Genomic DNA, 12,099 nt, shown 5'->3' with positions numbered 1-12,099 from the left:
TATTTTGCTCTGACAAGTTATTTTTACTTAAAATAAGATTGTCCGACAATATCATTCTGCTTATTTTAAAATACTTTTACTGTACTTATTAGTGTCTACTCTCAGACTGGGAGGTTGTGGGTTCAATATCTGGCCTGGTCATACCAAATGCAATTAAACATGGGACCCATTATCTCCCTGATTGACCTCATACTCTGTTTCAAGTATTTTTTATTTATTTTTTCCCATGGTTATGTAAAAAATGTTTTAAGAATGTGTGCCTTGAATTAATGCTTGGAATAGGTATTTTCATATTATTCTAAGCAAAAATAAAAGCCATTTACTCTTTAATATGAGTGCTTGGGGCTTATTTTAAGATTTAACTAATTGTTTTGTGTCTTAGAATTAGTGTTTTACGCTTTTTTAAATATTTAATTTACTTGAAATAAGGTCATTAAATCTTTAAAAAATAAGTGTTTGTCCTTTTTTAAGGTTTTATTGACTGTTTTGTTGCTTAGAATAAGCTCATTAATCTTATTTTAAGATTAATATACAGTAGATCTACACATGTTTCTTATTTCAAGAAATCTAAATTAGTAAAATTATCTTACTGCACTGGCAAAAAAATTCACTTGTTTCTAGTAAATTCACACTAAGAACAAGTGCATTTTTTCTAATATTAAGGAGACACATTTTTGCAGTGTACTGAAATGTCATTTTGTTGCATTTAGGGAAATTATGTTTCCAAGGTGCAGCAATACAAGAAAAAAACGTTAGAAACGTAAAGGCAATATGAATTAGACACTGTACATACTCTACATCAAAACCATTTCTGAATTCAACTAAGGAATGTGTCTGTAACAGTTAATAATAATAATAATAATAATAATAATAATGCATTTGATGTATATGGTGCTTTCTCTTTTGCTTTCGCGTGCCAAAAGCGCTCACATGGGATGCACCTCACATTGACACTCTGGTGGCGCTTGGTCTGGTTCAGATGTTTGTTTGCATTGAGTCCTGTCTGGCTAACAGGCGAGTCTTGCTTGGGTAAGCAAGTGATGTTTTATGTCTACTTTTTTTTTTTTTAGATGTCAGTCATATCTATACATGTTGAGTCAGCTTGAAAAAGAAAAATACATTACTGTCGATGGCAGCATAATATTGAAATTGGCAGAAAATAAAATGGGACAAGACTCCCTTTTGAACAACCAACGTTCTTGTCTTTAGTGTGTCATTGTGGGTGTGTGTGCACATTCATGTGTGTTCTCATGTGTAAATGTGCAGATACAGTGTTTTTCTGCTGGAGTCACAGAAATAGAAAATGCTGACCTCAATGCTCATTACTGAGCTTTGTCTCCAACCAATAGGATTGGCTACACTGACACAAGGTTCCGCACATTTCTACTTGATCCTACATCCTCCTGCATAATTTGCTGACAGACAAGAAATTGCAGGAACTTTCTGATTAAAGTTGAAATACCATTTCTCAAAAAGTGAACGGGAGCATGTCACGATGCGGGAACTAAAATACAAGTTTCATAGCTTACAGCATACTTAACATTGCTTTTTCGTTCTTTGAAAAACTGGTGATACATTTCCCGTAGATGAATTATCACTACCTACATCACACATCTGTAAATGAGTTTAAAAAAAATTATAATGATTATGAATGTTGAATAGCAGTCGGGGGTAGGGATGTTCTGTTGTCAGACACGGACGCACACGATTGTGGTGGAAAGCTGTCTCCAATTGCCCACTTCCCAGATCTGTGATCGCTCCGGTAACTGAACATCATCCACCCATGGAGGTCTGCTTGCAGTTCCATATAAAAGTACTTTGCATGCTTCAACCTCCTGCATAGACTCCAGCAAATCAGTTTCTCCTTCTCCATGTTAAGGACTGTATGCCTCTCACGTGCCGATTTTAAAGGGAGTGAGATGAGCTGCTCCTATTTGTGATGTATCAAGTTGGCTGTGCTCGTACCCACAACGGCACAAAACACACATTTTAAACTGCACTAAGCTCCGTGCGTCTGTGAAAATACCCAAACAAAGTCTCGCCTGCCCCTGTGCAGATTTTGACTGTGGCTCACACCAGGGATACCTACTGTCAGTGTTAAAATACACACAATCAATTATGTAGTCAATTTGACTCTATTCAGAGTGGGATCAAATAGACTCAGTTTTAGAGTAATAGTTCTACTTGGAAGATAGTAAAATAAAGAATTTAAAATAAATAAATAAGTAAATAAAAGTCACTCAAGCGTTGAGGAACGAACTCACGATCTTCAGCTTGTGAGACAGCTGATCTACTCCCTGAGCCACCAACGCAGCTCCTGCTGAGTGTAAGTATATCGTTCATGTCAACTGAAATTTTCGTAACTCTAAAAACATCTCCTCCTGGATATAAGCAAACAATAGGAGGGGCATAGCTCAGGTGGTAGTGTGGCAGTCTCCCACCCTGGAGGTCGTGAGTTAATTCCTCAACACTTGAGTGACTTTTTTTCCCAATTCTTTATTTTACTCTCTTTCAAGTGTAAATATTAGCCTACTTTAAAATGAGTCTATTTGGTTCCACTCTAAATAGAGTCAATTTTACTCTAAATAACAGTCAAATTTACTCTACAGATTTAATTTACAAATTTCCAACATTTAATAAATTCTTTTGACAATAATGACCAAATGTATAAACACTGCTAGTTTTGTAGAGAAACAAATCTATGTAGAAATATGCCTGCAATTTTCCTTAATTTGCTATTTATTTTTCAATGTCCTCCAATTTAAAATACGTCAAGTTTATCATGACAGGTCGTTATATTGTCAACTGACTTCCACAGCTTGACAATTTTATTTTTAAATACAGTAACAATACAATGCGGGTGAACGTGAACAATATACAAACATGTATGCACAGAAGGCTCCTTTTTTTCAGTGCTCTTTGATACCTTCGCTTTGTTTGCTCTCGTGTGGCCTCCATTTGCAATAGCAATCTGTTCATTGTGCCATGATATTAGGTGATTAAAAATCACCATATTGCAAGACAAGGAAAGGAGAATGAAAATGTAAAAAAGAAAGAAAGAAAAGAAACAAAGTGAGGAACAAATGCCGTGGTTGCTTCATCTGCACCTGAGGAGAATTGTTTATGTGCTAAGCAGCTTTTGCACGGCGAACATCCTTCACAGAAAAAAAAGAAGAAGAAGATAAACACAAACATTAATGACAACTCCCAGAACAAACAAAGCATGTTCTCCTTGTTCTAATTGCAGTTGCTGGTTGCTGCTCGTAAGACATGTGAATGAGGATTTCATCAGTGCTTAGCAGAGATAACAAAACGCGCCTTCTCACAAAGCACGAATAACAAAGCCGATTCAACGGATATTGAGCTCCATTTTAATGCTAAAATAAGGAGAGTGAAGTGTGGAAATTGACAGAATGCAGCAGGTGTTGCTTGATAATTGGCAGAAACGGAAATAATGCGTTTGATGTTGTTGAGGGATAATGAATTCATAATCTGTGGCAGTAACTTGTTGAGTAAATAGAAATAAAACAGATTGCAACATTATGGGCAGCTTGGACGACCAAGGACAACAAATGACCTACACAATGGGGACCGTAAGCACGTGTTTAGCTTTAATACATACACTACTCTTTATACTTGATGATGAATCTGCCCGCAATGCTCCTATTATGTGTTTTTAGTCAGATACAAGCCCAACCTTAGCAGAACACCACTATTCCCTGCAGTCCTGTCACATCTCCTCCATTGCAGTCAGAGTCAACAAATATATAAATTATTTTTTCCCTGCTGATATGCTCCACCATAATGAAGCCATGACCCAAATACAACACCATTATATAAAACATTTTTTAACTCTCGATTGTAAGCAACAAACGTACTATTCATCAGAGATGACCAACTTAGTTGTGTTGTTGCATTTTCCATCATAAACAGAGGGAAGGAAGTTTGCGAGTAAGTAATTATGTAAAGTAAACTAAATTAATGCATATGCAAGTACAATATCAATCACAGTGTCATATAATATAATTAAATCCAAAGATATGTTGGTCTGATCACTTACCTATGTTTGTCCACAGTTATGTTAAATTAGCTTGAGAATGAATGATATTATTTTGTGCTCATTCGTAAAGTTCGCCAAGTCACTGCTAAAACGAATATGTGTAAAGAGCATAATGAATTAGTTGCGAGCTCGAAGGATAATGTCTGCATTAACTCTGTCTCTAACAAATCTAATCAAAAGGAATAGTTATAATGTGGTTAACTAATGTATACAATTTGTATCATTGAAAAGAGCACCATGCCGGTTCATTAACTAATAGAAGGTAAAAAGGAGAAAAGCCCCGGAAATCAGTATTAGTTCCCTCCAAATGTATTGAAACGGCAAAGTCCATTTTTGTTGTATACTGAATATATTTGGGTTTCAGATCAAAAGAAGAATATGAAACAAAAGTTCAGAATTCCAGCGCTCGATTAATTGTATTTATATCTATAGTGATGTGTTAAACAACACAGAACAGAGCACCTTTTGTTTGAGCCCAACCACTTTACATGTGAGTAAAATTATGGGAAATAATATTACTACATTAACTTAAAGTGAATAACATTGAATACTGGGTGGCATATCCTTTACTTGCAATAACTGCATCAAGCCTGCAACCCATTGACCTCACCAGACTGTTACATTCTTCATATGAAATGCTTTTCCATGCCTTTACTGCAGCCCCTTCCAGTTTTTGTTTGTTGCTGGGGGTCACTCCCTTTCGAAGGTGGACCTGCTACTCCTGCTACTTACAAACTCTGACATTGGCGGCAAGGGACCAAAAAGCCCATATGAGTTGAATGCCTTCACAGTTGAATGCCTTCTCCAAGTCCACAAAACACATATGGACTGTTTGGGTGAACTCCCATGCACCCTTGAGAACCTTTCAAGGGTGTCGACCTGGTCCACGGCCGGGACGAAAACCACACTGCTTCGCCTGAATCTGAGATTTGACTTCTCAACAGAACAGACCATCCTCTCCAGCCCCGCTGAATAGACCTTACTAAGGAGGCTGATCCCTCTGTCCCATATTTCTGTTTGGCACTCAACAAAGCTTGGCTCTTCATCTGCCACGATTATGACTCCTGGTTCTTGTTCTGGGAAGCTTCTGTGTTGTGCTTGTAAATCTGACAGTCACTAGGCAGTGGTACAGTTTTGTGTGACACACTCCAAGATACTTTTCCAATATTGCTTTGTCTCAGCCTTGGGTGGGTCTGTTTCGGTCTTGCTGCCTTGCCACTGAGAGTAGACTTTAGCTTAATTGTTGCAGAATATCATGGTTCTTTTCCTGGCCTCTACCTGTTTGGTGTACCTCATTTCTGACGGCACTTTTTTCCTCAGTCCTGAGAAGCAACGGGTAGCTACCCAGAACTTGATGAGCATCTCTCAGGTCAATTGCTCTTGTGTTGAGCCACTCTATGGGATTTGGAAACCAAACACACACAAATATATATTGTTGTAATACATTCTCTCTCTCTCTCTCTCTCTCTCTCTCTCTCTTGTATGGCACTTGCTGACTTTTCTTATTTCCTCCTTTGCTTTAGTATGTAATATGTATCAAAATAGAAACATTACATTATGTGTCTGGTATATGTTTGTGTGTTGGTTGGGGGGGGGGGGGGGGTGTCATTGTATTACATTAACATGAAGAACAAAGACTTTGTGATGGAAATATGCCTTTTCCTCTGACAGCTTGTTCCCATGACAACTGTTGTTCTGGGTGACATGGGCGGAGACACATTCACTTTGGAGTTGCATGGATGCACATACACACAAACAAAAAACACTTAAACCACCCCTCCTTGGAAGCTTCAGTCTTTGCTTTTGTGCACCAAAAATATTTCTGAACTCCCTTGCAGCCTATTGTTGCCCTTTTCTTGTTTACGCCTTCTCTTTCAACTCAAGGGTGGGTTGTCGTTTCTAAAATTCCCCCAAGTCAAATGACAACTAACATGTAGGGTTTGTGTTGTTTCCAAAAGCTTTTGTCTCCTTGGCGCCTCCTTCTATCTCCGGCTTTGTGCTTTCATGCCCCCCCCCCCCCCTCCAAGATCTTTCTTTTTTCTTTTCTCCGTTCTTAGTCCTTTCTTGCTCACCGGCCACTGAAAAGGGTTTAAATCGACAAGTGGTGCTCAATCAGCCAACAAATCATCCCATTTATCTGTTTGTTACTTTGCCCTGAGTCAGTTTATTTCTGCTTCTCACTCAACATCAGGCTTTTTCTGAAGCTCATTTCTGAAACCCCCACAGACACACCTTTGGTAAATATCTTGCAGGCAGAAGAGAGAATGTTTATAAAGTCAGTGATCTGCTACTTCTTTTTCAAAAGGATTATGAACGCTTTTAAATCTTTGCCCATTAGCGCTGCAAGTGTGTGAACTGCCATTAGGGGACTCACAAAAGACCCGAGAAGGCTTTCCTTTGAAAACAACTCATCAGGTGGAAAAGATGGCTCTTGGCACATCTGATGGAGCTTATTCTGTTACTCTTAGTGCCCCACTAAATGCTGCCAAAATGCATGGTGGCATTTCAGTTTGTCTGTTTATTTATTATTATTATTTTTTTAATCTTAAGTAAATAAATGAAATATAAATTCAAATTGTGACCATCATAGCAAAACATTTTTTCTTCAGTTTTACAGTCTTCACTCGCTCACTTATTCACACGGTGACTCATGACTCAATGTCGGTTCACCTCAAGCTGGCCTGTTCTGAAATGCTCAGCAAGGCCAAACACTTTATTAGGAATGAATGTCGGTCTGTTTAGTTGACTTTTTTTTTTCTCTATGAGAGAGCTCAGTATTGTTTATTCGGTAATCTTACCGATTCGACATGTCATCACATCATTGCTCCCTCTCTTTATCTTTTTTTTTGTATGTGCGTGAGTATGTGCGTGAGTGTGTATATGTGCGTGCGTGTAAGTGTGTGCTCATTAATTCACCTAAAACCTATTAAAAATCCCATTCCGTTCATCTAAACCGAATACTTCAGAATCCAGTTAGAGTCGTGAAGTTGTCAGGAGACCCGAGCAAGGATCAAAGAAAAGAGAGAAAAGTAAAATCCAGCACTAACCAAACATCACCTACTACCCACCGGGTTACCACCCCCAGAAACATTTAAATTCCAACAAATTAGGGAGACCTCAAGAGACCAAAGGAAAGACTGGGGAAAGACTGAGGAAAGGAAGGAAGGATAGATGAAGATGATAGATCCACATACATCAGCCTCCACCGATTCAACGACCAGAGGAAGAAGCAGATTGTGTTTGAATTTCGGTACATGCTGGTGTGGTGGATCTGGCATGCATGAAAACCTCCACCAAAGAAGGGAGCCGTCGACCCCGGCCAGGACAGAGCAAACACAACCCCCCAGGGGCCCCCCAGGCCGCGGCAGCGCCAAGGCACAACCGCCGGACCCCGCAGGGGCCAACGGCCGGAGAGCAAACGCAGGAGCCAGGAGCGCCCCCCACCCCAACACGGCCCGCGCCCCAAGCCCAACGCTAGTTTACATTTTCTAATGTATGTTCTTCTGCTATTTGCATGGTCGCATCTTAACACCCTATATTTTAAGGCTGGTCCTACAAACAGCTACAAAAGGCCCTTGCAAGCCTGGCCACGTTGGGGTACTTGCACATTGGGGTACTGGAACATAGGACAAGAACCCTCTAAAGCCTTATATGTGTGCAAATTATTCGCCTCGATTTACACTCTCAAGAACAGCATAATTTTTTCTTTACAAACAGTGCCTCACCATGGCAACAGCATGCAACAAAATAAAAAGCTTTCAATAAATTTGTCGTCTTTAGATGAAACAAAGTTTGAAGATGATCTGATACTGTTTGTAGGAGTTAGTTCAAATTTGACCTCTATAAAAGGGGAAAAATGGTGCCAGATTTCAAAATAGAATCAAAATGGCGGACTTCTTGTTAAGGTTTCAGGTATAACTCAATGATACATTTTCGTAGGTCTTGGGTAATTATATGTGCCTTCGAATTTTCTGAGATCTACTTAAAACTTACAACCAGGGGTGCTATATTAAAACAACTGAGACATTTTTAAGAAACTGCACAATAACCCTCTAAAATGTGTTTTTTTCCAAGCCTGATGTAAGTACAAAGGTTCTAATGAAGTGGTTGGTTTACCATATTGTTATTTTCCTTACTGTTTGTCCCATTTGGGGTCGTCATATAGCGAGTCTTAAGCCTTCCTCGAGCTCTCTTGCCCGACAGCTCCATCCTCCTCATTCTTCTGCCATTTTACTCAAAAGTCTGGTATCTAACTCCCGGTGATGAGCTCATTACCAATCCTATCCGTCGTGGTGACTCCTGAAGAAAACCTCAACATCTTCATTTCCACCATCTCAAGCTCAGCTCCCTGTTGTCTCTTCTCTAAGCCGTACATCATCACTTTCTTATAAACAATTTCTCCTTGATCCTATCACGACATACCTGGCACCCCCAAATCCCAATTTGCACGACTATTACTTTCTTCACCTGTCTATTACACTTGCTATCGCTCTGGACTATTGACCTTAAGTATTTGAGGTTCTCCACCCTTACTCGTCTCTTGTCTCTATAGCTTATCCTTCAACCCTTTACCTTTCTAAATGTTCTTCCACCTGCTCCATGCTCTCATTGCAGATCACAATGTCATCTGCGAACACCACGGTCCAAGGGCTTACTGTCTAACCTTACCTGTCAGCACATCCATTAACTATTGCAAATAGGAAGGGGTTCCTATGTAACACCCATATCACATCTCACCACTGTCCTACAGCTCTCATACATGACCTGTACTATTCTAATAAATATCTCAATCACTCCAGACTTCCTCATGCAGTACCAGCCTGTAAGACAGTGTTTGCTACAGCCATTTCTATCCTTTTGGCACAGTCTACTACCATCTGTCCAAATATGATACCAAACCTACCCATTAACTCTTCATCACCTGTGTCCTTCAGCAACTGCACTAATAATCACGACTCTCTCCATGCCTGAGATTTTCTGAACTATGTTGTTTAGCTCCTTCCAAATTGTCTCTTTTTTTGTTTTGTTCATATCCTACCTATGGGGCTTAATCACTAATAATATTAAATATAACACTGTCAATTTCAAGCCTCATTACTCAATCTGACACTATTTTCACCACCAGAAATTTCTCAACTAATTATTTCTGCTAGACAATTATGGGAAATTAATAATCAATTATTTTGATTGTGATTGAAATCACAAATAATAAAGCAATTATTCATCTATTTCAAAACGGTGTATTCATTCAGCTACTCAAAACTACCATCATAGCCTCATGCTGATTCATTCCTGCAGGTTGAACACTTTATTTTTGAACACTCTATTCTTTTTGTCAAGGACAAAATTACCTTGTAAATATTGTGAAATTCAAGCGTCTTGCATTTTCATTCTTTATTCTCATTCTTAAGCATTACCTCATCCTCTTTAGCATATTTATTTTATCTTGTGTTATTTTTACAAGTCTTGGTATTTACTGAGCTAACTTGGGAACTCGTGGATTGTTTTTTTGTGCCATGTCATGTGGAAATGTATGGTGGTGTGACCAAGACAGGCACGAGCGGTGGATAGTGAGTACAAACGAGCATAGATGATGGATTCAGGTGGCACTTCTTTTCTTTCTTTTTTATTCTCCAAACGTGCAATAACTCAAAAAGTGCATTGTGCAAAATAGTGCATCGGCAGAATGGCTCAGGAGCATTGCTTCTCCAGCAGCAGTTACAGGCACCTTAAATAGGGACAATACAATTGGAACAAACCAACAAACTCCACAGGTGTAAATCATTAGTTTGTTAGACTAACTTACAATCCTTCAATGCAAAACTATAACGCACAACTAAAGAAATACTAACAAACTAACAACTATTCCCCCAACTTAACCCGTTCCGTTCCGTTCCGTCTTCAATTCCGCTTATCCGGGGTCGGGTCGCGGGGCCAGCAGCTTTAGCAGGGAAGCCCAGACTTCTCTCTCCCTAGCCACTTCAGCCAGCTCCTCCGATGGGATCCCAAGGCGTTCCCAAGCCAGCCGTGAGACGTAGTCTCTCTAGCGTGTCCTGGGTTGTCCCCGGGGCCTCCTGCCGGTAGGACATGCCCGGAACACCTCCCCAGGGAGGCGCCCAGGAGGCATCCGAACCAGATGCCCCAGCCACCTCAACTGGTTCCTCTCAACGTGGAGGAGTAGCAACTTAACCCATCTAGACAATAAACTAAATACTTCAATTTAGTAAAACCATGTGACCACCCCCTACATACTCTTCCACTTGGTCCAGCCCACCATCTTTTACCAGTGTCTGGTCGGCTTGGGACTCTTTTGACCTGACACCACCCTGGAAGAAGAGCATTTGAGTAAAATACACAACGCACGCACACAACACCCAAAACAATAGCCAATTTAAAACATACAGTAGAAAATATTGCACATTGCTCAATTCTGTCTATTTACAGCTATATCTATTCATATAATCACATGCGCTACACGCTTGCTAGCTAGGCAACATCGTGCTTTCAGAATACTTTCACTACGTTGGGAACTTGTAAACGCACAGCGCCGTTCTGCACATTCATTGTTTTTCTTTGATAATGTTTTAAAGATCGAGAAGCCAAAATTGAACTCACGATTACGGTATAACGTCTAGCCCCAAGTTAACACCCATTCCAACGTAGGCTGTGTGCTACCCTAACTGAACAACAAATGAGCAAGCATGGCAGAGCCAAGGAAAAACTCCCGATTGGGAAGAAACCTAGAGCAAACCCACGTCATAGTGTGGGACGTCCATCTGCCTCTATCAATTGGGTTTGAGAGTAGAAAAGGGGAGGGAGGGAGGGAGGGAGGGAGGAGAGAGAGAGAGAGACAGAAAATGTATTACATCAATGTTCTCGTTGATAATGGTGCCAAATGTTGCATTTGTTTTATTTTATTTTATTTACAAACAACGTTGGTGCGGGATCTGGATTTGAGGTTCTGTAGTTCAGTATTATGACCAAGAGGGAGCACAAATCATATCAGGGAGCGCATCTTCAACTCATGACTGTGCTGTAACAGATAAATAGGCTACGTTCACACTGGAGGTCTTAATGCTCAATTCCGTTTTTTTTGTGAAATCCGATTTTTTTTTTAATAGGCAACCTCAGTTTGTCTGCTGTGTGGACATAATGCATCCCCAAAGTGACCCGCATGCGCAGAAGAAGATACAACGTCACTCACAACGCTGTGTTTGCGAAAGTAAATACGTATGGTCCAGCGTGTCAGGGCCACGGACTTTTACAAGTCCGTCGTCCGGGCTCATATTTTTACTATCTCATATCTACCGAGGAGTGATGCGGGAGGAGGTAGAAATAATATTTTGTGAAAATGAGGTGAGCCTGTTTGAGCACCTCATCTCACGGAGACCCCTCCTTTTTTTTTCTCCCTAACGCTGATGTCATGTCATTGCTGCGCGTAATGATATATAAATAAATAATAATAATAATAATAATAAATGAGCCGACTGCGTGGCTAAATTACTAATATCACCACCACAAATGTAATCTTTATACTTTATGTTTCAAGTGGGATTAAATTAAAGTCATAACTGTTACTCGAAACAACTTTGCTGATTCACGTACGTCTCGAGCCGGGCGGACCTCGGGGATGCGTCAAGCATAAATCAAGCGCATATTGGACTTTTGATGACGAAAAGGTCGGATATATGCCGTTCAGACTGCGGTCGCATAGCAAACATTCGGATATTTATTCGATCTAGGACCACATATGAAAGTGACCCAGGTCGGATATGAAAAAAATCGGAATTGAGCCGTTCGGACTGACATAAAAAAGTCAGATACAGGTCGCATTTGGGCAAAAAAATCTGATCTGGGTCGCATTTGCCTGCTGTGTGAACGTAGCCATAGACAAACAGCCATTCAAAGTCACATTCACACCTACAGATTTTTGGAAGGTGGGAGGAAACTAACTAAAACCCGAGTCTCACTGAGAGGCGCAGGCTTGGGACGGGTGAGCCGGTGGTTTTGCGAGTACGTAAATTAGTTAATTTGCTTAC

This window comes from Leptonotus elevatus, chromosome 8, assembly GCF_054856555.1.
Source record: "Leptonotus elevatus isolate MCC_2025b chromosome 8, RoL_Lele_1.0, whole genome shotgun sequence".
In the NCBI taxonomy this organism is placed as follows: domain Eukaryota; kingdom Metazoa; phylum Chordata; class Actinopteri; order Syngnathiformes; family Syngnathidae; genus Leptonotus; species Leptonotus elevatus.
This window is presented reverse-complemented; position numbering follows the sequence as displayed.